This window comes from Macrobrachium rosenbergii, chromosome 30 (genome assembly GCF_040412425.1).
Source record: "Macrobrachium rosenbergii isolate ZJJX-2024 chromosome 30, ASM4041242v1, whole genome shotgun sequence".
NCBI classification, from domain to species: Eukaryota; Metazoa; Arthropoda; class Malacostraca; order Decapoda; family Palaemonidae; genus Macrobrachium; species Macrobrachium rosenbergii.
In genome coordinates this window covers 22,817,711-22,843,496 of record NC_089770.1, presented here as the reverse complement: position 1 = coordinate 22,843,496, position 25,786 = coordinate 22,817,711, and positions in this window count along the sequence as shown.

The window sequence follows — 25,786 nt, the reverse complement described above, 5'->3', positions numbered from 1 at the left end:
GAAATTGGGTATTGTACAAAACTTAAACTCTTTATAATCAAGCGCATGTCATTTCTGATAATTTGCTGCTATTCTTTGCAGAATTTCCTCCCCTCATTACTATATTCCGGCAGGAAAATATCAACTCTCCGAGGTTTCAAGTATGGTTTCAGTTATCCTATGCCCATTTTCCCTGATCATTATGAGAGAGCTTTGCACTTTTGTAAACAACAATGTACATAATCCAGAATCTCTCTCTCTCTCTCTCTCTCTCTCTCTCTCTCTCTCTCTCTCTCTCTCTCTCTCTCTCTCTCTCTCTCGTAATCATTCGTTATTTCCTTGATCAGAGGTTATAACTGTTGTATCCAACGTGTTATTTATTCTTTCTTCTTTACTGACATTCTTTCGTCTTGGGTAGCTAATTCCCCTTTCTCCCTCTGGGTCATTGTGCGTTTATTATTTAAATATCTCGTGTAGAAGGTGGAATATAGTCTGCATGGAGTTTTAAATAAATTTGCAGTTTTTGCATATTGACAGAGCCAGCTCCTCTAGTAGGAGCGGTTACTTCGGCTCCATTTGGATGATTTCATCCCCTGCAATAGGTTGCTTAATTTCCGGTAGTTATTCTTTTCAATGCCTTTTAACTTCTCCGAAGCTGGTTTATAAGTTTTCCTGTCGATATTGACTGAGGATGGAAGGAAATTCAAATAGTAGTAAAAACAAAGGAATTAACTGAGTGAACGTTGAAGCAGCATAAATCTTCAGAAAAAAAACCATATTATGAAAGAATGTCATCACAGACGACATATTTCACGTTTGAGGAGCTGCTCGCACGAGTCAAGAGAGGCGAGAAATTTGGGAAAGGTATCTGTCTAAAGACTAATACTCAAAGTTCCAGAGTTCATTAATGCTTGGAGTTGCACTTATTTCGCATGTCTCATTTATTTGCATCAAAGCTCTGGAACCTCTTCCAGAATTAAGATGAAAGAGTTCCACTGCACAGGATGAATTTGTCTGTCATAGTCACATTTCAGTGCTCCTGAAAAAGTTGAAAAACTACAGTAGCAAAAATATTTTACTTTCACCTCTTGAAGTCCCTCTTTCAATATCCACCATGTATTATGCATATTACCTCTGACTTTAATTCTGTCAAATGTTTGCCACTTTATACATCTAGTTATCAGTGGAGATAAATTACCAGTAGACAATACCATCCTCAAACATCTTTAAATGTTTGCAGTTCAAGTTTTAATTATGATACTCCATACATTTAAGGAACATAACAGTAGAATAAATAACAGCCCAAAAACAAAGGTAAAATGCCAACGTATAACTATTAATTTATGAATAAAAAGAGTGCGTACCTGACCCAATAAAATGTGGAGGAAGCGCAGAAATTAAAAGTAAGAAAATTGCTAATTACTGAAGAATCCGTGATGAAAAAGTCATCATTTTATCAACTGAAATCCAGACATTAAGTCAATGCACAGAAATCACATGACGCTTCAGAAACATTTTTTTACTAAATTCAAGGAGGAAATGCTGGTTTCATATCTTTATCTAGGGAGTTCAGCAGTGATACATATTGTGTGTTTGGAGGACTTTTCATATAATGCTTCATATAAGTGTATGCAGTGGTAGCTGTTTTTTCACTGGGTTTATCTTTGGTTCAACAGATGAAGAATATACACGTTTTTGGTATTCATATGAGATTTAATTGATTAAGGCCGATTCACACCGGATGGGATGGTAAGCGTGCCGATGCTATGGTAGCCATGCTGCGGCACTTGGCTTTTATTTGCTGGCGTTGTTTTAAGCGAGGTCGTTCACACCGGGTGTGAAGCTATGCTACCGATGTCTGTCAGCCGATTGGACTTAGTCGGAAGTGGCTGCTAAAACAAATAATTTATATAATACCGATGTCTGTGACATAGCTTTCATAGTTTCCAAAATTGCCAGGCGCTTGATTTTTGTGGATAGCTCGCCTCGTGCATGCTCACTTGGATATCACAGCAGATGTTCCCACCTCATGGCTTAAATCTGTATATACTGTAAGTATTATATTAACGTGGGGGTATAAAGTATACCTCAGCAAATTTACAAGAAGTAAAATTTTATTTCCAGTAGTGCTGGTCAAGTTTTATTATTATTATTATTATTATTATTATTATTATTATTATTATTATTATTATTATTATTATTATTAAACAGGTTCACTTTGAAATGCTGGAGCTGCAATTTTGTCCAAAGAATTTTACATGTTTTCTTAGTGGAGATTGATATATAAATAAATTTCATGGGGGAAAAGTCAAAATAAAACAGCTTCTTTATATAAGATGAACAGATTAACAATTGTTACATACGTTGCATAGCTTCTGTCATTCATTGGACTGGTACAGGTATCGTTCTCGGTCCTTCTGAACTTATACACTGGGCCCGGGTTCGATTCTCCGATTCTGGTTGCAGTCGGCGAAATTAGAGAAATTTATTTCTGGCTCGATAGAAGATCTTCTCGTAATAATATCATTCATTCCAATTCCCATGTAGGTCCCGTTGCGTGATGTCATGCCGGCTGACATCATTGGTTTTCTATTAGCTGAGGATGAAATGTCAAATCTAATCTTTCTGTCCAGTAGGGGATTGTTAATCGCCTCAGTGGTCTGGTTAAACTCTCAGGGTTGTCGTTTTAGGTATTCGTTGGATTTGGTGAATTGTTCTGCAGACATTTCTTAAATTCGTGGGTTTGAACACATGCCTCCTGCGTCGTATTCATTGTTAGTCTCGGCTGAGGAGCGCACTAACCAGGCGGAGAAGGGTCGGCGGCTCTTGCTTATATTTTGTATAATACTGTCGCGGGAGATGAAATATTGTCTATATCGAATTTAATCAGTAACAAGCATACACAAATATATCGTGGTCATTCCAAATAATCTTGATGTAATATATAAATTTCTATTCTTTCTGCATAGGGGTTTCTTGTCACTGAAATACTTGTTATTGTATAAAAACAAGAAAAATGCAACTGTTATAAAAAAAGGAGGCGTGCTTGGTTAACGGAACAGCGATTTTTGTTTTGGAGCTCTCGTCCGACAACACAAATAATTATGCATTTTTACTGGTTAACTAATTTTCAATTTGTATTTGAATTTATGTTTGTGGTTTAATCGTTGTACCAATTTTCTTTGGTTTAAGGTGATCTTTGTTAATTTGCTTTGGAAACCATTGTTAAATTTTATGCTATTTTCGAGCTAATTGAAGGTGGAAATATAAAAGCTATATAGTTTTTAATGTATTTATTGAGTAATAATAATAAAATCGTCATGGAAAACGTATGACCGAAAAATCAAGAAAATAAATCTTTTATTATAAGCCAAGAAACATGTATTAAAATGACATAACGTTAAACGTGGTTATAATTTATGTTCTGTGAATGTTAGCAAATATTGACAATTGACCACATATGTCTATAGCCCACAGGTGCCATCATTTACAATACGTGAATGCATAAATTCCATAAACAAACCTCATAATATAATTGTATAATTAAATGCCGATAGACGCATAAAACAAAGGGTAAATAAAGAAGAGATATAATTTTTGGTTTATACAATTATTGGAACTAGACCCATACGAATTTAAGAAAACCAATCGGCACCCGCCAGATTCAACGAATACCTTAACCAAAGGAATTTTAGTAAATAGCCTAACCGATCTGTGAACCGCTACTGTCTCCAAGTAGATTCATAAATTCTGCCCGATGATAACTTTCTGAGTTTGACTACATATGGAATAAGCACTCTAGTAACTCTAGTTCAGCTGTGTGATAAAATCCTATACTGGTACTCAATATTGCCCTCGGATAAACGAAACAAAAAAATAAGATAAAAAATAAAATACAAAAAATAAATAAAACAAAACGGATGGAAGAAAATTCAGAAGTGTTATGCCAGTTTTTTTTCAATATTTGTTAGAATGAGATATCTAACACGTTTCGGCAAAAGTTTAGAACATCTTTGTTGAACTGGATCAAACCTTCCATTCCTAACTTTTCCCCATGAAACCATCTACGGACTGTTAGCACGTGGCCACTTAACAACTGCATTGGAACTGAAAAGTCTTGGGGAAAATTATTAATAGACCTATTATGGGTATTCTTACCTAGCGTTCCTCCTCCGATTATCATTATGAATATAAATATAAAAATACATTATTTTGTTAGATTACTTTGAAATGAAAGAGGTAAAATATGAAGAATATACATGTTTTACCTTCAAATTGGTATAAAATATCAGAAATTTGTTTAAATCAATGAAATCAGCTGATTTCATTAACAGCATAGATCCCCTTTCTTTGCCTCAGTTGCACTGGTTGGTTTTTTCTTCGTTTTTTATACAATGACAACTGTTTTCTGACAGCAACTATGCAGAAAGAATAGAAATTTATTTATTACATCAAGACTTTGTAATGATATGATTCCACAATATATTTTGTATGAAAACAAATTGGTTATTGATTAAATTCGAAATAGATACAATCCTTCGCGCCAGACGAACCCAGTGGTCTATGCAGTTACTAAGTGGTGGGCATGAATTGGGCAGACATCCATAGCTTTGGTTAAACCAGCATAGCGAGTATAGCTAGCATGGCTCCGTAGCATAGCGTAGTGCGCTTAGCGCCGCATCCGGTGTGAAACGGCCTCTATAGATATAAAGAATTGGAAAGACCTAGATGTCATATTTTTCATAGTAATATTATGAGTTCTTAGATTTCGTGAAAATTGTAATGGTGAAAATTTAAATTTTCCCATTTTTATCATCTGCTGGCTTCTGGTTAATGGGAAAAAATGGAATATATTGGAAAATCAGTCCCACTTTTTATTTCTTTAATGTCATGTTCACGCCTAGAGCCAGCATTAAAGGTAACAGAAACCAGCTTAAATCTACCATATGCATTACTTATTGTTTGCTCGGGGTATCGTCGTTTAACTTACCATAACAACATAAAAGTCAAAGACGTAGTCTTATTATTATTAAGTAAATAAAAATCTCCTCAGTGATGGCCTTCAAGTGTTTATTTTTAGTGATGAGCGCTTCAAGGTTTCCATAGTTAAGAACAAAAGAATCCATTCATAATTATTCCACCTTTTTATATCAGATGCGCGAGTGACTTCGACTTTGAATGGGATTCATATTCTGGGATCTACCAAGGTATAAATTCTCTTTGCTGTAAACGAACAAGGTCTCTCTCTTCCCTCACTCCCCCACCCTAAATATTTCACTGTTAATAGCATTATCTCTCTCTCTCTCTCTCTCTCTCTCTAAAGATTTCATTATTAATAGCATTATCCTCTCTCTCTCTCTCTCTCTCTCTCTCTCTCTCTCTCTCTCTCTCTCTCTCAAGATTTCACTATTTATAGCATTATCCTCTCTCTCTCTCTCTCTCTCTCTCTCTCTCTCTCTCTCTCTCTCTCTCTCTCTCAAGATTCCATTGATAGAGACATAGGCAGATTCCAATGAAGTAAACCTCATGCAGTGCACTGTAGGCATTACTTAAGGGTCTTTGCAGCGTCCCTTCGGCCCTTAGATGCAACCCCCTTTCATTCCTTTACTGTACCTCCGTTCATATTCTCTTTCTTCCATCTTATTTTCCACCCTCTCCTAACAATTGAATCATAACGCAAAGCGAGGTTTTCCTCCTGTTACACCATTCAAACCTGTTTACTGTTAACTTCCGTTTCAGCGCCGAATGACCTCTTAGGTCCCAGCGCGTGGCGTATGGCCTGAGTTCTATATTCTGTTCTATTCTATTCCAGTGGCATTAAGATATTCATGAGGGTATTTAACCTGCAAGAAAAATGTTCGGGTAGTGTTCATAATTTTAAGGTTTTTCCAGGTAATGGCAAGATCTTAGTACCATGAGCAATAAAGTATATAAAATCAAAAATATTTTTCTTCGAATTATTTTTCTTATTCGTTAAGAATGATAATAATGATTTACCTCTTGGCTATTACAAGAGGTTATTTACAAGTAAATTGAGTGCCGTAACAGTATTTACTTCACCCATATGTTATCCTGAGCGATGCGTTAAGGGAGACATTTCGGGTTCTTTCCCAGTTGTTAAGAGATCCATTGCTCTTTCCTTTTGTCAGCTTTTCATTCATTTGTTATGGTTTCATTCATGAGAATTGTTTTCCGTTTGGTCGCCGAATGTGTCTTGAGAGTGGTTGCACAACTACTAAACCGCCATGCCCCATTGCCTTAGTTATTTTTGTATTTCTGTGTTTAAATGTTTGTGGTTTTAAGTGAATTTGTTGTTCAGTTGTAATTTTCTTTCAGTTAGCAGGTTTTTCATCATGCTAGGCAAGAAATTATGTGTGAAACCTGACTTTGAAAGTTGTGGCCATTTGTAAATAATAATGATAATGATAATAATGTTCTGTTAAAAAGAATGGCAGCGTCAGTGGAATTTATTTTTTATACGATCTTTTCAATTCTTCTTACTATTCTCTTTTCCTCAAGGCTGATATCTACTAAGAGCTGGCCGATGTACATAATCTGGATAGGGGAAAGGCAAAAATTCTGAACATAGTAATTTTTTATTCTGGTATACTCAGGCAGAAATTAAAAATGGCGTGACAAAACCGTCGAGTTTCGGGTTGTCAGCTTATGGTAACGAAAATCTCGTCGTCGTTCTCGAGTGGTAGAGAATCTTCGTAGTTTTATGAGGGCGTCGCCAACGTTTCTGATCGTATCGTTATCTGTTTTCAGGACAGGCTTCATCAGTCGGCATGTAAAGGGTCTCAGATCGTAGGTGAGAGGGAAGCTGAATTCTGATTGGCTGTTGGGGGATTAATGCCCATGAGCGAAGCCCTTCTCCCAGAATCTAGATTGCACCCATCTCCGAGTGAGGATGTTGGAGACAGGGTGGGTGGTACTAGGAGGATCTGTAATTGAAGATGGAGGCAGCTCCTGATCGGTCCGCTCGTTTGGCTCAGGAAACCAGGTGGTGGTATTCTTTCCTCCCAAAGATGAGATGTAGAATGCTACCCGTTGGTATTACTGAGCCGACCAATCAGGAGCTGCCTCCATCTGCTGTGATTATTGTTGTTGTTGTTGATTAAGCTGGCCTTATGCCAGCACGGGCTCTTGCTCATAGAGCAGCCCGTAAGTCTTTTTTTTTATGTGAAGGTGAAATTGAGGATAAGTAGGTGATTACTCTATTTGTGATTGATGGGCATGCCAGTGAGTGGTGTGAAATGAAAGATTAACAGGCGAGGTGTCAAACCTCTTTGAGCCCTAAGGCACCCGTCTGTTGGAGAGAGAGAGCGATAGTACCGAGTCCTGGTACGTGGTAGATAGCCAGTATAAGGAAAATGAAATTTCAATCGTCGGAGAAAATCAGAAAAAAAGAAAATCTATGGAGATTTAATACCATATTTAACTTACTTTGAAAAACAGAAAAAAAGCATCGATCTTTTAGTGGTAGGGATCGATGGAGGAGGATGAAGAATTTGAAGCTTTAGAGAAAGCAACACAAATAGAAGTAATAGCTTAAGTGGTAGTTAGAGCGACAGTTAAAAAGTTTCGGTCGTTAGACGCGAGGCGGCCGAAAAGAGGAGAAAAGAAGGATTTTATGGGGAGATAGGAGTTAGTAGCCAATCAATGGATTGACTACTATCAGAGAGATCGTAACGGAGTTGCTGTCTGAGGAAATCGTCGGGAATGGAAACGCCATATTGATTGTGGATTTCCTTCAGATAACCATTTAAATGTTTCCAATCGTTTTTTGGGTTGTATCCCCATTTATGTCTCGCATTGTAAGCGGTTCTGGTTAGGATGTCAAAAAGATTGTTTAGTTAAAAGCAACTTTGGTGTTTGTTCTTCTGGGTTGCCAAGCGATTCGATGATGGGGTGTGGAGTGGGTTGACGAGGAAAGGGAGAGGTTTGAGTTGACAGTTTGAGTCTCTTTTTCGTGACACAAAACGGGTTCAAGGTTTAAAGTGGGTTGGTAAGGAGGGGTTGGGGGTATTGGCTGCTCAGTCTGAGTCCCTTTCTCGTGACACAAAACAGGCGCTGCTTCCACCACTTGTTTGGTAGTTATAGCTCTTTGCTCTGGGGGTGTTGTTGGTCTGGGTGCCAGTGCTGGTGTAGGAGTTGGTCTTGATGGATTGGCTCTTGCTCTCAACTGTGCAATCCGGGATAGTCGGGCACTGCAACGTTTGAACCATGCATGATGTTTTTCTGAACAGTTGGGACACTTAGGTGTCATAGGTTCCCCTTTTTTCAACTTTTCCAGGCACAGCTTTGTTTCATGCCTCCTTCTGCAGATGGCACAAATGGCAGGGCCTCTGCAACAGTCCTGGTGATGGCCTTAGCATTGGCATTTGTAGCACCTGAGAGGCTCTGGGGTGTAATCTGTTGGGCATATAAGACAGCTGCCTTTTTCCTGATTCACTGAGAGGAGTACCTTTGGAAACTTGACGACATAATTAGAAATCCCTCCAAATTTTTTTTGCATAATGAGGAACCCTGGCAGTTACATTAGGATGGAGGCCAAATGCATAATAGAGACAATGCTGATGTAGATGCTGTAAACCTCCCCAGATTATGGGGAATTATCATGCTGCATACATCTGTGGCATTGTAAAAACCCACAACAATCATCCCCGCCCCATAATAAATCAGTGCCTGACTCTGACCTACCAGCTGCTCAAGGCTTTGAACAAGACTGTGACTCCCTATGTGTGTAGTGAACTCTGCATTGCTTTGTCTCTAGTTTCTCAACAGACTTCTTGCCTCACCATCCCAGGGCATCATTGCATTGTTGGATGTGGATAGCCCTTTCACCAACATGCCCATAGATGAAATAATATGGATGATCCTTGACAGAGTCTACATAGGTGATTTTACCCCAGCTGAACGTTCCAAAGGCATCCTTAAGGCGCCTGCTCGAGATCTGTAGTAAGACGACCACTTAAATTGATCAGTGAGGGCAAATGTGGATGCAGATCGACAGAGTAGCCATGGGTTCTCCTTTTGGTGCGCAGTTCACCAACTTTTAAATTGTTGTTGTCGAGCAGCATGTCTTCGGTAGGTATGCCCAAAAATACTCAAATCCTTGGTCATGAATGCCTAAGTTCGTTGTGGTCTCTTGGAATACCACTTCCGATGATCTCAAACACGTTGCCTAATAAACCCTGATAGATAACAAATATTCATATTGTTGGGTTGCCAGGGTGACAAGAAATGCTGTCAACAGGTGATATTGTTAGGTGAACCCACCCCTCCCTGAATAGAGTGAGAGGACCATTAGAGTGTTCTACAGGGGCTACACAGTCACCAAGAATAAGAAACACTAGGCAGCCGCCCTGGAAATCATCATTCCTGCCCATATAAATCCACCGATGCAGACAGAAAAATCGACCTTACGATCTACTGCAAGGATCTGAAGACTGCCCAGTACCTTATGAGGAACAGCCCTTGTGCTAGTGACGATCCCATGAAGAAGAGAGGAGTAGTTTACCAAATAACGTGTGCTGAGAATGGACGCTGTCATTCATACACTAGTATGACTACGTCTTGGCTCTCCATGAAGATCACCGTTCACCTAATTGAAAGGGTGTTATGCCAGCATTTTGTGAAGGAACACACCAATGTTACTCAACGCCAGCAGATCGTAAAGAGCATCAAAAAATCCTGGAGAGCAACAACGACCATTGCTGCCTCAGATGTAAGATACTACTCTGCAACTGCAGAATGTCTTGGGAACCCAGAGGTACATCGGAAAGTCTGGGAACCCCACAAGGAAGGTCATTTCCCACCTTAAAAGGAGACATACTAACCCTTCACACCCAAGCCGGAAATTTGGCCACCACAGCAAAAACACTGCACAGCAAAGGAGAGGCATGGATTGTGCAGCAAACCACACCAAATGAGGCAATGCTTCAATGCTGCAAGAGGGGAAAAGCTGTAGAAAGTAACTGCCATAACTGTTCCCTTCATCACCATACCTGGAACAAGTGCTGCAGTGCCAAACTCATCAGAGTGGCAAACATGAAAGACACTGCTCCACCTTAGCGACCATCAGGACCAGCTATAAGTTTGAAGCAGCGAGAGGAGACAAAGAGGAAGAAACCCCACCACCTTCCTCCAACCAGATAGAAATCCCCACCACTAAGACCACGAAAGCAGCAGGCAGACACCGAGGAAAAAGGTGGACTACATCTCGAAGCGATGGGAAACTGCCTGCACCTTTCCCTCCCTTCCTTCCAATCCAAACCCTCTCCACCCTCAAAACTTGCCCCTCACCCTTCCCTTACCCATTCCTCACACCTTTTTCCGTCCTCCACCAGTGATCCAGCCAGTGTTGGCTGAGAATGCCACTACAGCAGCACCAGTTGTATATATCTTACAGTTGCAAACCTCAAATGTCTTTCTGAGAAAATAACGGGAAAGCCTCTCCACAGGAAAAGAGTGGTGGAGTGCATCCAACCCCACCTCGCCCAGAATTCCCGTCCTAAAGAAGCTGTTCTTTGTTTTGAATAACAGTTGTCCCTTTTGGTCTTGCACCTAAATTCTTCATTTTTCCCCGAGTAAGGGAAGTCTGTGGTGTATCCTCTTTAGATTTTCATAATAGCTCTCGATCTGCAATAAACTTTTTCTCTTCCTTCCTCTGAGTCTACAACTAAACCAGGACTTTCTTTTGTCAAACTTTTCCTCCTACTGGTGAGAACCGCAAGGTTTAAAATGGTTTGTAACCCTGTCCGTTATTTTCTTCCTTTTGTTTATACCCCACCATTTTTTGCTTCTTTCCATATAACATATTCTGTTACGGACTGCTCTTGAAGCAATAGCCCGTGCCGGCATACTGGTGCCTTAATCTAAAACAACAAACAGCAACCCATGGCTTCTTTTGCTTTTTGGTAAATGGTAGAGAGTACTACGGAAACGTCAAGGAATAAAATGAGCTTTGGACAGCTGTTATAAAATTTACTCTCTGTTACAAAGAAACTCATATGAGAGATTGAGAAACTGTAATACAAACTCAACGGCATCCAGACGGACATTCTGCTGAATGAGTTAACGATGATAACAATAATAATGAAAATATTATTCTTCATCACGAAGGTGACATTGAATACCGTAATTAAAATCACCAGAACGCACCTTGCCATAAGAAGAAAAGAAGAAATCATCGGAAATTACATTGTGGCGTGAATTTTTTTGTGATTGATTTTGGGAAAAAAGTCCAGGTGGGTGGGAGTCTGTCTGTGGTATGTTTTGACAGATGCATTTTTCAGGATGTAATCAGTTTTAAATGACATTGAATTTAGTGACTTTAAGATGCAGCACATTACACTAGATATTTCATTGATGAAAATCATTTCTCTTTCATAAAGGATAATATCTAAAGACGAACACCGTACCTCCTGACCTTCACCCACAAAAGAACCAAAACGGAAGGCTCCTAAAAGAAAACATGTGAATGGCGTGTTCCATTAAGGGGAGAAGGAAGAAGCAGCCAACCGGTAATAAGGTTATATAACCCCAACCCCACCCGCCAGGTGGAAGGCGACCATTTGATCTTTCATTTAGGTCGGGTGTGAGGAGGCGGGGAACGAATTTCCCATCAGGAACGAGTAAGGAATTAGGTATATCAGATTCCGAATGATAATACACAGGTTCAAGCACGTATGGGCATAGACGCAAATTTCCACGTCTTGTATTTTGCAAATAAGCTTTTGACATTTAAGGAATTTAGGTGAACGGAAGAAAAAATAATTTTTCGCTCTGCTCGTGTAACGTTCCTCCACCTATTTTAGTTCATTCATTTGTGTTTATTAATATTCATGCTTGTGGCAGACGAAGTTAAGTAGTTTCAATCCTTATAATAAGAACTTTCTTGTTTTGTTTTCGCGAAAATACTTGTAGAAGTTGAATAGACTAGATTTTTTCTAGTCACTATTTTCGCGATTTTTAAAAATTTTTTTGTAGAGTTAAAAAATATTGGCATTATTTTCTAGTTCCTCGGTATTTTGATATAAAATGAAGAAGTAAGTTGGTAGATTTCAGGCCATAAACAGGAAAGAGAGAGAGAGAGAGAGAGAGAGAGAGAGAGAGAGAGAGAGAGAGAGAGAGAGAGAGAGAGAGAGAGAGAGAGCTGTTTTTGGCATGTTGAAAGGTGCTGCGGATAGCTTTTAGAACAATGGTTGACATTTATAACAGTTATCTCATATGGCCATAATATGAAACATCAGTAATTTGCTTTTTGATTGACGAGAATGAGCCAAAAAACACGACGTTTTGTTTTTAAATTGTACAGAAACAAATGTAATGCTTCTGGAGCACATCGTGATATGTATAGTATAAACTTCACACATAATATAAATGTTAGAAAACGTCATCGGTCAGCTTCATGGCAATTCCAGGAAGAGGCTTTCGACTTCTAATGAATAGGAATATTGCTCTGTAAATTTGGTTGATATTCACTTATGTAATCATATCGATCTTTGATATTAAAAACAGTCGGAAAGAACAATAATGCGGGTAAGTAGAATGAATATGAAAGTATAGAAAGACTGCTTAGCACATTGAGTAATTTTCGGTAAAGTGCGGAACGAAAAGCAGTTGCCGCAGGAAAAGCTTTTGAACGATGTTCTCCCGAGTTCCTGGCAAAGCATAATGTGTATTTGAGCAAATAAGGAGACTTTGAAAGTCCCCTGGCGGTTTGTACAAGCGAGAGTTCTTTTAAAGTTCATACTTGTAAATTGAATACGACTAGACAGTTCATATTTTCAAGTCTAGAGCTGGTGTGGTGCGAAAACTCTTAATTATGAAGATTGTTTTTATTGCTTTTAACAGAGTTTATATATATTAATATATATATATATATATATATATATATATATATATATATAATATATATATATATATATATATATATATATATATATATATATATATATATATATATATATATATATATATATATATATGTATATATATATATACTGTACATACATGCATACAAATATTGATCGAAAAGTATCGTTCAATGTCCAATTCACCAGACCTTGGGAATAACACGCACTCTAGGGGAATTAAAATTGATCGGTGCTTCTGCGGTGGACAGGAGTTGAATCGTGGCCGTGTTTAGAGGCAACGATAGACTGTGCATGTGTCTATATAAATGCGTATATCTTAGCAGCAATTTTTCATTCGTATTTTGTGTGGATCCTAATCCTCCCTCTTCTTAGTAGACTCAACCTTGGGCTAAGGGTCCTATTATGTCCGGTCATCAAGACTTGTCCTCCGAAGAAATGGCTGCTGTCAGGCATCTGTTACGTAGAGCCCTTCCCATTTCGTTTTTTTTTTTTTTTTTTTTTTCCTTAACAATAGCGTTCTCTTGAGGGAATAAGGAGAATTGCAAGGTTGTTTTGTATGAAGTATCACAAATGCTATTTTTTCGTAAATAATTTTAAATACTTAGTTTTAGTATTAGAATTTATATAATTTACTAGGTGTTCCTCTTCTGTAGATGAGCATGCAATGTTACATATATATATATATATATATATATATATATATATATATATATATATATATATATATATATATATATATATATATATATATATATATATATATATATATATATTATATATATATATCATATAACATTGCATGCTCATCTACAGAACAGGAACACTTAGTAAATTATATAAATTCTAATACTAAAACTAAGTATTTAAATATTATTTATATATATATATATATATATATATATATATATATATATATATATATATATATATATATTTATATATATATTAACATTGCATACTCATCTACAGAATAGGAACACCTAATAAATTATATAAATTCTAATATTAACACTACTTTTGTATTTAAAATTACTAACGACAGCTGTGTATTTTTAAACAATATATTTCTTGAAGAGAGAGGTTATGATACGATCTTGCAAAGCGTCAAGAAACGATTCTTGCAAATGCGTTATTTGAGAAAAGAAGTTAATTCATGGCATAGGAAGAAGACTCAGGTCACGGAACTGACAGCAATGACCCAGTCTTTATTCACGAGTTTTCGTACTTCTTAAGATTAATACCACCCTTGAGAGTTTCTATCGTTCTCTTCAAAGATAACCGGTTCTAGAGACAGTGCATCAGCCAACCATTTTTTGCGTCAAGCCAAAAACTGACTAATGTGATATGGGGGAAGAGATTTTGATACATTGAAATCAATTTAATGCATTACCAGTTAATACATACAGATATATATATATATATATATATATATATATATATATATATATATATATATATATATATATATATACACATTTTTATACGTGTATATTATATACATACATACATATATATATCTCTATATATATATATCTATGTATATATAAATATGTTTATATATATATAATATAAATATATATCTATATATATTTATATATAAATATATATATATATATAAATATATATATATATATATATATAATTATATATATATATTATATATAAATATATATATATATTATATATGTATATATTATATATATATATATATATATATATATATATATATATATATATATATATATATATATAATATTAATAACTTATCGCTGCTGGGAAGAAAGGGCGTTGGGTCGGGTATGATACATATATATATATAAGCGATCAGGCAGGGCAGCCGATAGACCACAGGTCTACCCCAAAGCCAAATCAAAAGTCCTTCAAAAGAAGGCATATATACAAAAATGGGAATAAATATACGTTAAAATAAAAAGAATAGAAGATATATATATATATATATATATATATATATATATATATATATATATATATATATACACACACACAGATTTATCCCTCCCTCATTTAGAAGCCAGTGCATCATTATTTTGAAATGCAGGTTCTCTGTTCATTTGACAATCGGGGCAGGGGAATATGGCGGGCGAGGGAGAAACAAGCGTATTTTGAAGCAGAGACCAGTTCGCGCCAGTTTGTACCAATGTAGGACTCACTTCCCCCCAGTTGCCTGATCTGGGGAAACAATGGGGACCCCCTTTTCACCCCCATCACATGATGTGGGAGTAAGTAGGTATGTGGAGCTTAGTAGGCACAGTGGGGCTAGCCGACAGGTAGGACCTTAACCTTTAAGTACTTAATCTTTTAGGATCTTTTCCCTCTGCTTTTTTGCTGGATGTATGACTTTTTGCTGGTCCGATAGGCCTAAATTTCGACAAACACAGCCCACGCTAATTGCCGTCTGAGAGAAGCCAGTTCAGAGGCCTCTTGTATCCTGTCGAGGACGTACGTCTGAGTCCCGTTCCGTTCTATGCTGGGGGAAACTACCTTCACTAACAACTGTCGAACAAGTTCTGTCATCATCGTAATCATATGCCCTTGTTCTGATGCCATCCATTGCAACCATTCCTGATCGCAGCCTGAAAGCGGAAATCCGTTCCATCATCAGAATTAACTGATTCCAAGAGACCCCTTCCAAAGAATTACTATAAGAGACAATTTAATGTAATTTTGGCCTAACCGAGTTATTGTTAAATGGGGATAATTGTACATGGGCCCCTTCATATTTAAATTGCTTGTTTGCCAAGTACTGCATTATTGCTCACTGTATATAATTAATGAGCCTGGCCATTGGTTACAATTTGCATTCAGTTTTGTCTTCTTGCATTCTTGCCTTGTCTCTGTAAATAAACCCCTTTTAATTGTAAAAGAAGTCTAATTTCAAATGGCGACCTCAATCATTTACTTGTAAATCCAGGGAAAATCTAAGGGGAGTTTCAAGTACCTTCCTTTTGTTTATAAACTCGGGCTCCCTTGGTTCTTTGGCAGTACCTTATGATAAATTGTTCCAATTCTCTCCCCAACCAAGCCCCCAGTTTATAATATATATATATATATTATATATATATATATATATATATATATATATATATATATATATATATATATTATATATATATATATATATATATATATATATATATATATATATATATATATATATATATATATATATATATATAGTACATATATTTATAAGTATATATATCAGCAGAAAGCAGCAGTCATGGGCTATATTTTCATTACAAGGAGACAAGAAGACGTCTTATGGCAATTAACAAAGATCTATTGGCGATGTTTTGGTGCCAAACCCCATTATCACAGCTGTAAAAAGACGAATATCTATAAAAATATAATAAAAAGACTCATCCTAAAACCATTAATATATATATTTATAATAAAATCCACTAAACATAAAAGTGCAAAGAAAATTACCATCTCAAGCAAAGGGAAGAAGACGAGTGACTAGAAGAGGAAACGAAAAGTCCCAAGTAAATAAGGTTATGCCAGGTAAAGAGGGGGAGCGGTGGTTTGATTGTTTATTTTGGAACTACTGTTTTTATGAAGAACGATTCGAAGACAGCAAGTTGTTGAGGGGAAGACGCCCTTGCAAGTATTTTAAAATGTTTATACTCGATGCAAAACTTGCATTTCTTTGTATGTTCCCGAAAACTCGAGAATTCTGGAGATGACAACTGGACACCTGCTCGATAACTCACCCCCCTGTGCGGACTTTAAGAAGCTTTCGGGAGTCCCCGACGTAATTTCCCAGACTACATCTGGGACAAGAAAATAAGTAGACCGCATTAGATGTCAAAAGGGGGCTCAATTTGTCCTTGTATCTAAATACAAACCTAATAGTTAATAGGTTTGTTGTGATTAATTGGCATTTTAAGGTTGGTTCGAATTTCACCAAGAGATAACTTTTACAACAATACTTAGTAAAAAACTGGTATCCTCTTAGTATTTCAATTGGTCAAGGAAGAGTTTAGTCTTGCTCTTCCTTATCCTCTCCATCCTCGCACTCCTCTTGCTGTTGTTGCTGTCGGTGTTGTTGTTGTAACTATCCTCGAACGTCTTCATTATATCATTTACTTCTAGACAGAGGCGTTACCCGTCTCTCGGGAATCTCTCTCTCTCTCTCTCTCTCTCTCTCTCTCTCTCTCTCTCTCTCTCTCTCTCTCTCTCGACTTTTGGACCCGCACAAATCCATTTGTTTTTCTTTACGATGGGTTGCAGTCTTGCTTCCTGGGGTTTCTTTCGAAAGAATTTCCTTTCCATTTTGTAACTAGTCTCTCTCTCTCTCTCTCTCTCTCTCTCTCTCTCTCTCTCTCTCTCTCTCTCTCTCTCTCTCTCTCTCTCTCTCTCTCTCTCTCAAGCGTATATGTCTGAGCTATTTAGCCTTGGATTAAACAGCACTAATTTTATTGTTTATGGAATTAAACAGAATCTCTTTCAAGTGTTTTAAATTGCCATTTATGTTTTCTTGAATTATTAACAATCCAGTGCCCTGGCATGAATGGTAATCCTGTTCAAATAGATCTTGTGCACTTCGGAAGCTGCGTTATGTAGGGATCGGAACATTACTCCTTCAAGATAGATGTGTTGTAACACATTCTTTATTCCAGAAAATTTGGTCCTCACAAGCAAACGTACCGACAGAGAAAGATAGTTTTGTGGGTTGAATGAGCGGACAGTGTTATTCTTAGTGTTCTCGTCATTTTTAGCCTCACAGAAGTTCAGTAATACACAAAATCCTTTCTGTTCACAGGACTACAAAGTAAGATTTCTAATGCACGCGCATGCACAAGAGGTAAATGTTACAGGGAACAGAATCAACACTTTTTTTTGAAGTGTACGTAGCGTGATCTTAGCAATCTACTTCAGGAAAAAGACGTAAAAAGGTTCAACCCATGATCACACTCGCATTTTTTCCTCTCTCTCTCAGTCCAAGATCTCTCATTGTTTGCTCATCCACCCTAACCTCACTCATTTCTCAAAGCAACTAAATGGACTATTTAAAGAAACACAATCGTTCCTACAAAAATAGGTTTATTATTCAAATAACCCAACAAGAAATGAATAAAACAAAGCAAAGATTAAAATGCATAATAAATGAATTATCGAGTCAGATAACTAAACTCTAAACTGCAAAGCACTTCTGACTAAAGAAGTCTCATTTTAATAGCCTGGAAATACCCAAAATCACACATACTCCCAAATCAATAACTAAAAGTCATGTCCAAAAAAACAGTCTCCACAAGTCCACTGACATCTGTCGAAAGAATTAAACATGATAGAAAACTCCCAAAAATACATGAAATACAAAACAGCATAGCCAAGATATGGCAAAGTAACATAGTATGAATATTCATATTAAATCTCCCACACCAGTTCACAAGTTCATAATGATTAGAAAGTGGTAAAAATCACAAGTTCAATTTTCTCCCATAAAAACAGAGATTTGAGACTCTACCTTATCTGCCGATTTTCAAAGCCTGGAACCACTCCAAAGCTATGACTGGACAACTGCAGTTCTATCACGTTAATGAACGATCAAACTCACTTTTAGGGCAGATTTTTGGCATAATCTAGATCAAAGTAACGCACGTAAATAGCGCTTGGGAGATCACCTGATCTCCAATATTGCTGAGCTTTCGCACAGAGAGCTGAGGAATCAAAATATGCACTGTTTCAGCAATCTTGCATCAAATCTCTCGACCCAGTTCGCTCTGACTCCAAACCTTCCACGATAACATCTTAAAGCATTGAAGCTATGAAATGCATATATGTGTCCTTTAAATATATATATCTATATATTTATTTTAGCTACCTCCAGTACTTAAAATACAGCTGAGAAGCACTCTTGTATTATTCTTAAAACTGAGAAGCATTTTCAAGTGTATATATTCATATATTCCGTGTATGTAATAATTTCAATTTTATGTTTGCCAGACCTTTTAAGTTACCCATGGTCATCACATGGAAAATCAGATTTCGATTGTGTTAAAAAAAAAAGCCTGGATGTGGCGACAAGTGACTCCTTTATTAGATCAGATAGTTAGCTCTCGATGGCATATCCTTCTAAAATAAAGCAAAACTAATTTTCACTAATAAAGAAATACTAATTTTCATCAAAACTAACAAATTAACGAATATTTTAACTTTGGGAAATTAATTTTTTAAGTTGAGAGACTCCCCAACTGAAGCAAAATTTAATTCATAGACTACACATTGACCTAATTTTCCACAAGACATTGTCCCATTGCACCAGATTTTCAACAAGAATCTTATATTGTTGATTTAATGCGTGAAAACATTAGACTAGAGAAGAATGATGCCCAAAAAACTTATTTTTTACATGCCTTTTACGGCATACCGTGGAGAACAGCACGTGGTGTTGTCAGATGTGTTCTTTTGGGCCCCAGAAGAGTTAAAAGACCCAGACTTAGGTGAGTGGGAATAGTTGGATGGAAAAGTCAGAATTTGTTGGGAGATGAAGCAAGGGAAAGACAAGAGTAGCGGAATTTCACGGCGTTGGAGATGATGGTGATGATAATGGTGATAATCTTAATAACAAAGGACAAACTTTCCCACGAGCCTTATGAGACATCCAGTGTTTCATACAATTTAAATTTACTGCCTTTCTTGTTTGGTTAATCCTCAGCACACGCTTTTCCCATCAAGGAAAAAAACAAGACATTATTTCCCTCGAGCCTGAGAGTTGATTGGGCTGTATAAAGTGATGTGTAATATACCTCATGAAACATAATGTAGGTGAAAGTAAATGTGAAAAATTTTACTCAAAATTGATTAAATTAATAGGTTTTGTGTATCCTGTTCATACACAGTGTTGATGTATATGTACAGAATATATGTTTTAGAATATGGAGATTTGTATAGATGTGCACATACATAAACGTACGGAGATTCACACACACACATAACATATATATATATATATATATATATATATATATATATATATATATATATATATATATATATATATATATGTGTGTGTGTGTATATGTAAACTTGTCAAATATTAGTACATTATTATATGAGCTAAACGATGTTCGACACAAGGAATTTTACAATTTATGAGATGGAAGAATATGTCGTTTAGTGCTCATAGAAAGAATGAATATAAAAAAAAGGTCAAATGAATTTTCATAAGGGCGTAGATTATGTCATAATATATGATGGGAAAAGCAGTGTGGTCTTTAGCAAAAAGAAAGTTTGTAGGTTTATAGGTGTTGGGAGAGAGAAAACGTTTTTAAATAAGTAGAAAAAACTAGTTCATAATATCAGCCAGAGGGGGAAACCAGCGAGGTTTACAGGACGTTTGTTGTTGTTTATCGAGCGAAAAGGTGAAAAATAATTACTTCAAGAGATGGTTTGTTATTTTGTACAATGTTGGAGATACAGAAGACCTACGAGAACATTATAATTTTTACCAAGCAAAATTCTTGTTAATAATAATAATAATAATAATAATAATAATAATAATAATAATAATAATAATAATAATAATGAATACCTTTCATTTTTCAATGTACATTGACTTTTTCGCATTAAATCCGTCTTGTCAGCGGTGAGTTCTCTTACGTGTATTTTGAGTTTATCTCTTCGCAATCCTTGGCTTGTTCGGGAAGAGTCTTGACAGTTTCTGCTTACGCTCTCTTCTCTTTTCTATTTCTTTTCTCATCTTTTTTCTTCAGGCTATCAATCTGTGCCAAGACATTGTCGCTTCCCGTCCACGGATTTGTGTATCGCTCAACTTCCGTACTCGGACACTGCTCTTTGTTTTTTCTTTTCATTACGATGCAAGAGTGACTTACTTCTTTTGGGGATCGTTTCAATTATTTTTTCTCCCAATTTAATCTCTCTCTCTCTCTCTCTCTCTCTCTCTCTCTCTCTCTCTCTCTCTCTCTCTCTCTCTTTTCGCAGGCTTTTTGTGGTAAAGTCATTCCTAACATTATTATTCACTATACAAACAGTTATTATTATTATTATTATTATTATTATTATTATTATTATTATTATTATTATTATTATTATTATTATTATTATTATTATTATTATTATTATTTATGTCAGTTTCTGTATGAAATTAAAAGACTTGTCGTATTTTTTACCCATAGGAATTAATTTATTGCGAAGACACTTAGTATACTACGATGAGTTAAACGTTTTTTATCAGGTCTGCATTTCTTCTCTCATGTCCGTTTTCGTTAGTGGCAAGGTAAATTCATTGCTATGAAGGCAATGTCATGTTAAGTAGTAGATAGACTCCCACAGAGGAACAAAGCAGAACTCTGTGGGAGTCATCCGCTCATCACTCCACCCCAGGAATTTTGAGGAGAATTAAAAGCGTTCGGGAGTTCAAGTCAGCATCAGCCATTTCTAACCCTCAGAGTTATTACAACATCAGGTATGAAAATAGTAATTCCGCAATTATTGCTAAGACGATATTTTGCTACTTAAGAACCACAACCTGTCACATTCTCTCTAACCCCCACAATCTACCATCTCTTCCCTTGCTTTAACCTCTTCCCAATGCCCTTTCCACCTCATAATATCTTTTCCACAAGCTTCTTTGTTTGTATACATAAACTCATAAATATAAATATTGTGCTTGTACGTGTCCTAGGGTATATTTCTGTTGTTCTCATATCTTCACTAAATCATTCCATTGACTGTTCCGCCCACCGGGAAACAATTTTATATTAAAAATTCTTGTGAGTATTAATTATAACAGGTTTGATCCAGGTATCATTTAAGATCGCATCAGATCTGTTGTAATCGACGGCGTCATAACTACTCCCTTTTCGTATCTCGACTGGTTCTGTGCCGGCTTATTTATGTATCGTCACTCAGAGTCTCGCTCTCTCTTTACTTTTCATGAACGACCTCCTGAACCCTCTCCATGCATTATCCACTCATCATACCGCTTCCTTCCCCATGACAATTCCACTACCAAGTCGTCCTTTCTAGATCGCTCTCTTGCAACCACCGTCTATTCCTTTCCTTATCCCCAAACGCGAGTTCCCAATCTCAATATTGTCATTTTCGTATGTGTCAGTTCCAACCAAGATGAGGTTTTCTAGTTGGGTCCGGACAGCAACTTTTAAATGTTCAAAGCTCAATCCCATAATAATAATAATAATAATAATAATAATAATAATAATAATAATAATAATAATAATAATAATAATAATAATAATAATAATTGCTGTTTCGGCGGCATTCAACTTGTAGAATGTAACAAAAGAGTTAAAAATGAAACAATTTTTTCATTATTATTATTATTATTATTATTATTATTATTATTATTATTATTATTATTATTATTATTATTATTATTATTATTATAATAACTTAAGTTCTGAGCCTTTTATTTAACCCAAGTCCTTTTATGTTACGTCCACATAGACAAAAAACAATTTTCTGTCAGTTGTGAGAACCATTAATTTTTCATTCAATTCTTATTTATGTATATCAAAAGACAGATGACTGTTTACTATAATTCAAGACAAAGATCGATTGGAACCGAGATAATTCAGCAAGTTCGCGGATAAATTTATCTGTTATAAAAACAGAAGAATTTTACAATATCAGTACTTTTACCTTTGGAAAACTTCCATCCATTCATGCAGTTTGTAAATAACGAATACAAACATCTTGTTTTTTTAAGTCAGCTGCCTTGATGGTCTAAGCGTTAATTATAAGTGAATTTATAGGCTGACGTATCACCGTAGTCCCTGCTGTATTCTCTCAGAGGTAGATGTCATGGTAGATGACAGGGTGGGATCTTAATCGTTTGGAAATGGAATTTTATACATTTTAAAGAATTTGTCTTTCTCAGACAGAATGCAGAGTAACTAATCATGTATACACTGAATATGCACGCTTAAATTATTTTTGTAGGACCTCCGGTGATTCTTCATCTGGTAAATTCACTTGTAATAAAAACTTGCGCTACAACAACTGTTGATTTAGTAAGAGATGTTTGGTAATCGTCACTAACAAATTATATGCATTGCTGTAAGAATTCTCAAAGCATGTTAAGGTAAAGTATTGATATTTCAAAATGTTTCTATTTTCATACAATTACATGCTGCTGGGAGAAACAGAGCTGGTAATTGGTACGATACATGTACATGAGCTACCGGGTTCTAAGCGATGGCAGGCAGGGCAAATCAAAGTCCTTCAAAAAGAAGGGAACGTGCTTACCCCGTACAAAAAATGGGAAAAAGCACGTTAAAATAAGATTATTATTATTATTATTATTATTATTATTATTATTATTATTATTATTATTATTATTATTATTATTATTATTCAGAAGATGAGCCTTATTCATATGGAACAAGGCCACAGGGGCCATTGACTTGAAATTCAGGCTTCCAAAGAATATGGTGTTCTTTAGAAAGAAGTAAGAGGAGGTAAAGGGAAATACAGTAAGAAGAGATCTCACTTATTAAGAAAAAGAAGTAAGGTAACAAGTTTAAAAGAAATAAATAACAGTAAATAGATAAAAATGTAAGTAAATTGTAATAATGCAAGGAGAATTGTATTAGGATAGTTAATTGCATCTTCGCTTGAACTTTTGAAGTTCCAATTGCACGGCATCCTGAGGGAGACTGTTTCACAGTCCAACGGTGTAAGGAATAAAGGACCTCTTGAACTGAGGAGCTCGACAGCGAGGCGTATTTACTGCATATTGGTGCTATCTGTTCAGCAAATCTGGTTGCTCTCGGCAGGAAACGGGGATCAGGGATCAATTGTTAAAGTGAAAGATCTCTGTTAAAATACAACTTACAAATAAAAAATTGAAAACAAGAGACCATCTGTCGATCGTCCAAGTCATAACCGCTAATATTTGGAAGCAGAAGCTTACCACCACGAACCACTCTTATCTAAGAGAGATGAATCTGGCAGAAGCAGACATCCACACAGAGAACAGTATTCTAGTAAAGGAAGGACAAATTCGTCCACGAACATACGTACGCACACAAATACATGCACACGCGCAGGCACACATATATATATAAATATAAATTATATGAGTATATATATATATATATAATATATATATATATATATATATATATATATATATATATATATATATATATATATATATATATATATATATATATATATATATATATATATGTGTGTGTGTGTATATACTTATGTATATATATATATATATATATATATATATATATATATATATATATATATATATATATATATATATATCACGGAATATAAAATCACCATTTCTATTTTCATTGCGAATTAGGTTAAATCACTCTTCTTGGAAGTTTCTTCTTCCCTGGACTCATGACCCTCTTATGTCCAGTCATCAGGACTTATCCTATGAAGAAAGAAGAAAAAACTGTTTTCAGGCATCTGTTCGGAAGAGTCTTTTCTGTTTTTCTCTCTGCTTTACACGGCTTTTAAAGATATTTTCTTGGAGCACTCCAATGCATTACGAAGGTATATTTAATGGATTGTAAAGATATCTGTTAATGGAAATCAGTTTCGTAGATGAATTTAATTTTCTGAATCGTATGCTTTTAGATAAGACCAGAGCTTATAGTGTGATGTATTACATTCTTTCTTTTGTCATGCATTAATCCTTTTCCCTTAGAGTGGGAAGGCGGGTTTGATTTCCGATGTTTTAACATACCGGTTCTCAACAAGTCCTTTTTGGGGTGAATTTGCTAGTCCCGTGCCCATCTCCAACCTGGCTGCGACGTTCCACAGGCGACTAAAACACCAAGTCATATTTCGGTATTTAGGTCAACATAGGTACCAAAAAATATTCTGGAAACGGGGCATAAGTTGTTTCACTCTTGGGATCAGGTACCAAAAAGATATTCTGGAAACCGGGCATAGGTTGTGTCACTCCTTGGGATCGATTTTTGGTCCTTCTCATGGGAGGCGATGTTTCCAATCAATAAACCATGACTCAGCAGTCTGTTTATACATGCCAATGTCTGCTCCGTATGACACTTTTCCAAATCATTGCACAAACCCTACTATCTTTCTTGCTTCAAGTATTCTGTGAATCTGATTTCATCATACAACCATCCTCTACTTTTGCTCTCAATTATAACTATATAATTCTTCCAGTATCAAGTATTACCATCTGTCGTTCGGGTTTTCTCGTTTTCTCATTTCAGTGTGATACAGTCTCCGCCTTCTTTGGGTCTTCTCTCTAAATTTATCGCTCTTTCCTTTTAAGTGACTCTGTCTCTCCCCCTCTCTCAGGTTTTGTTTCTCCGGCAAGACTGAATTATTCACATATTAATAACGTTACCTGCAATAATCGCACATGTCCAGTTTTTTTACAATACTAAATTTCTTAGTTAATTCTTGTTTAGTACTTTTTCTTTGGGACTTCGCCGCATATTTCTTGATTAATGTAGTTTTGACTTTGTGGTTGATGGTTGATATACTTTCAATCATGATAATGAAGGAAAGACGTTTAGATATTCAAATATTTTGTTTCTTCCTTATTTAGTAATTATGTATTTATTTGAGAGAGAGAGAGAGAGAGAGAGAGAGAGAGAGAGAGAGAGAGAGAGAGAGAGAGAGAGCAAGCATACTGATAAGAATCTACACGGCAATAATACAGTATAGCTGGCTAAGAAGCAAGAAGCATTAACACCGCAGAAAATTGGTTTGTGTGTAGGTTGTCTGAAGAAAGAATGAAAAGATTTGGACGAAGCTTCACAAATATACTGTATATATTTAGTAAGCGATCATTATAAGATAAATTATTTTTTGAATATATCAGTTGAGGTCTGGGAGGGTTCCCTAGTCAACAAAAAGTCTACTGCGAGTCGATTATCTCCGGAAAGTTCACAATATCGTGAAAGTGGTTT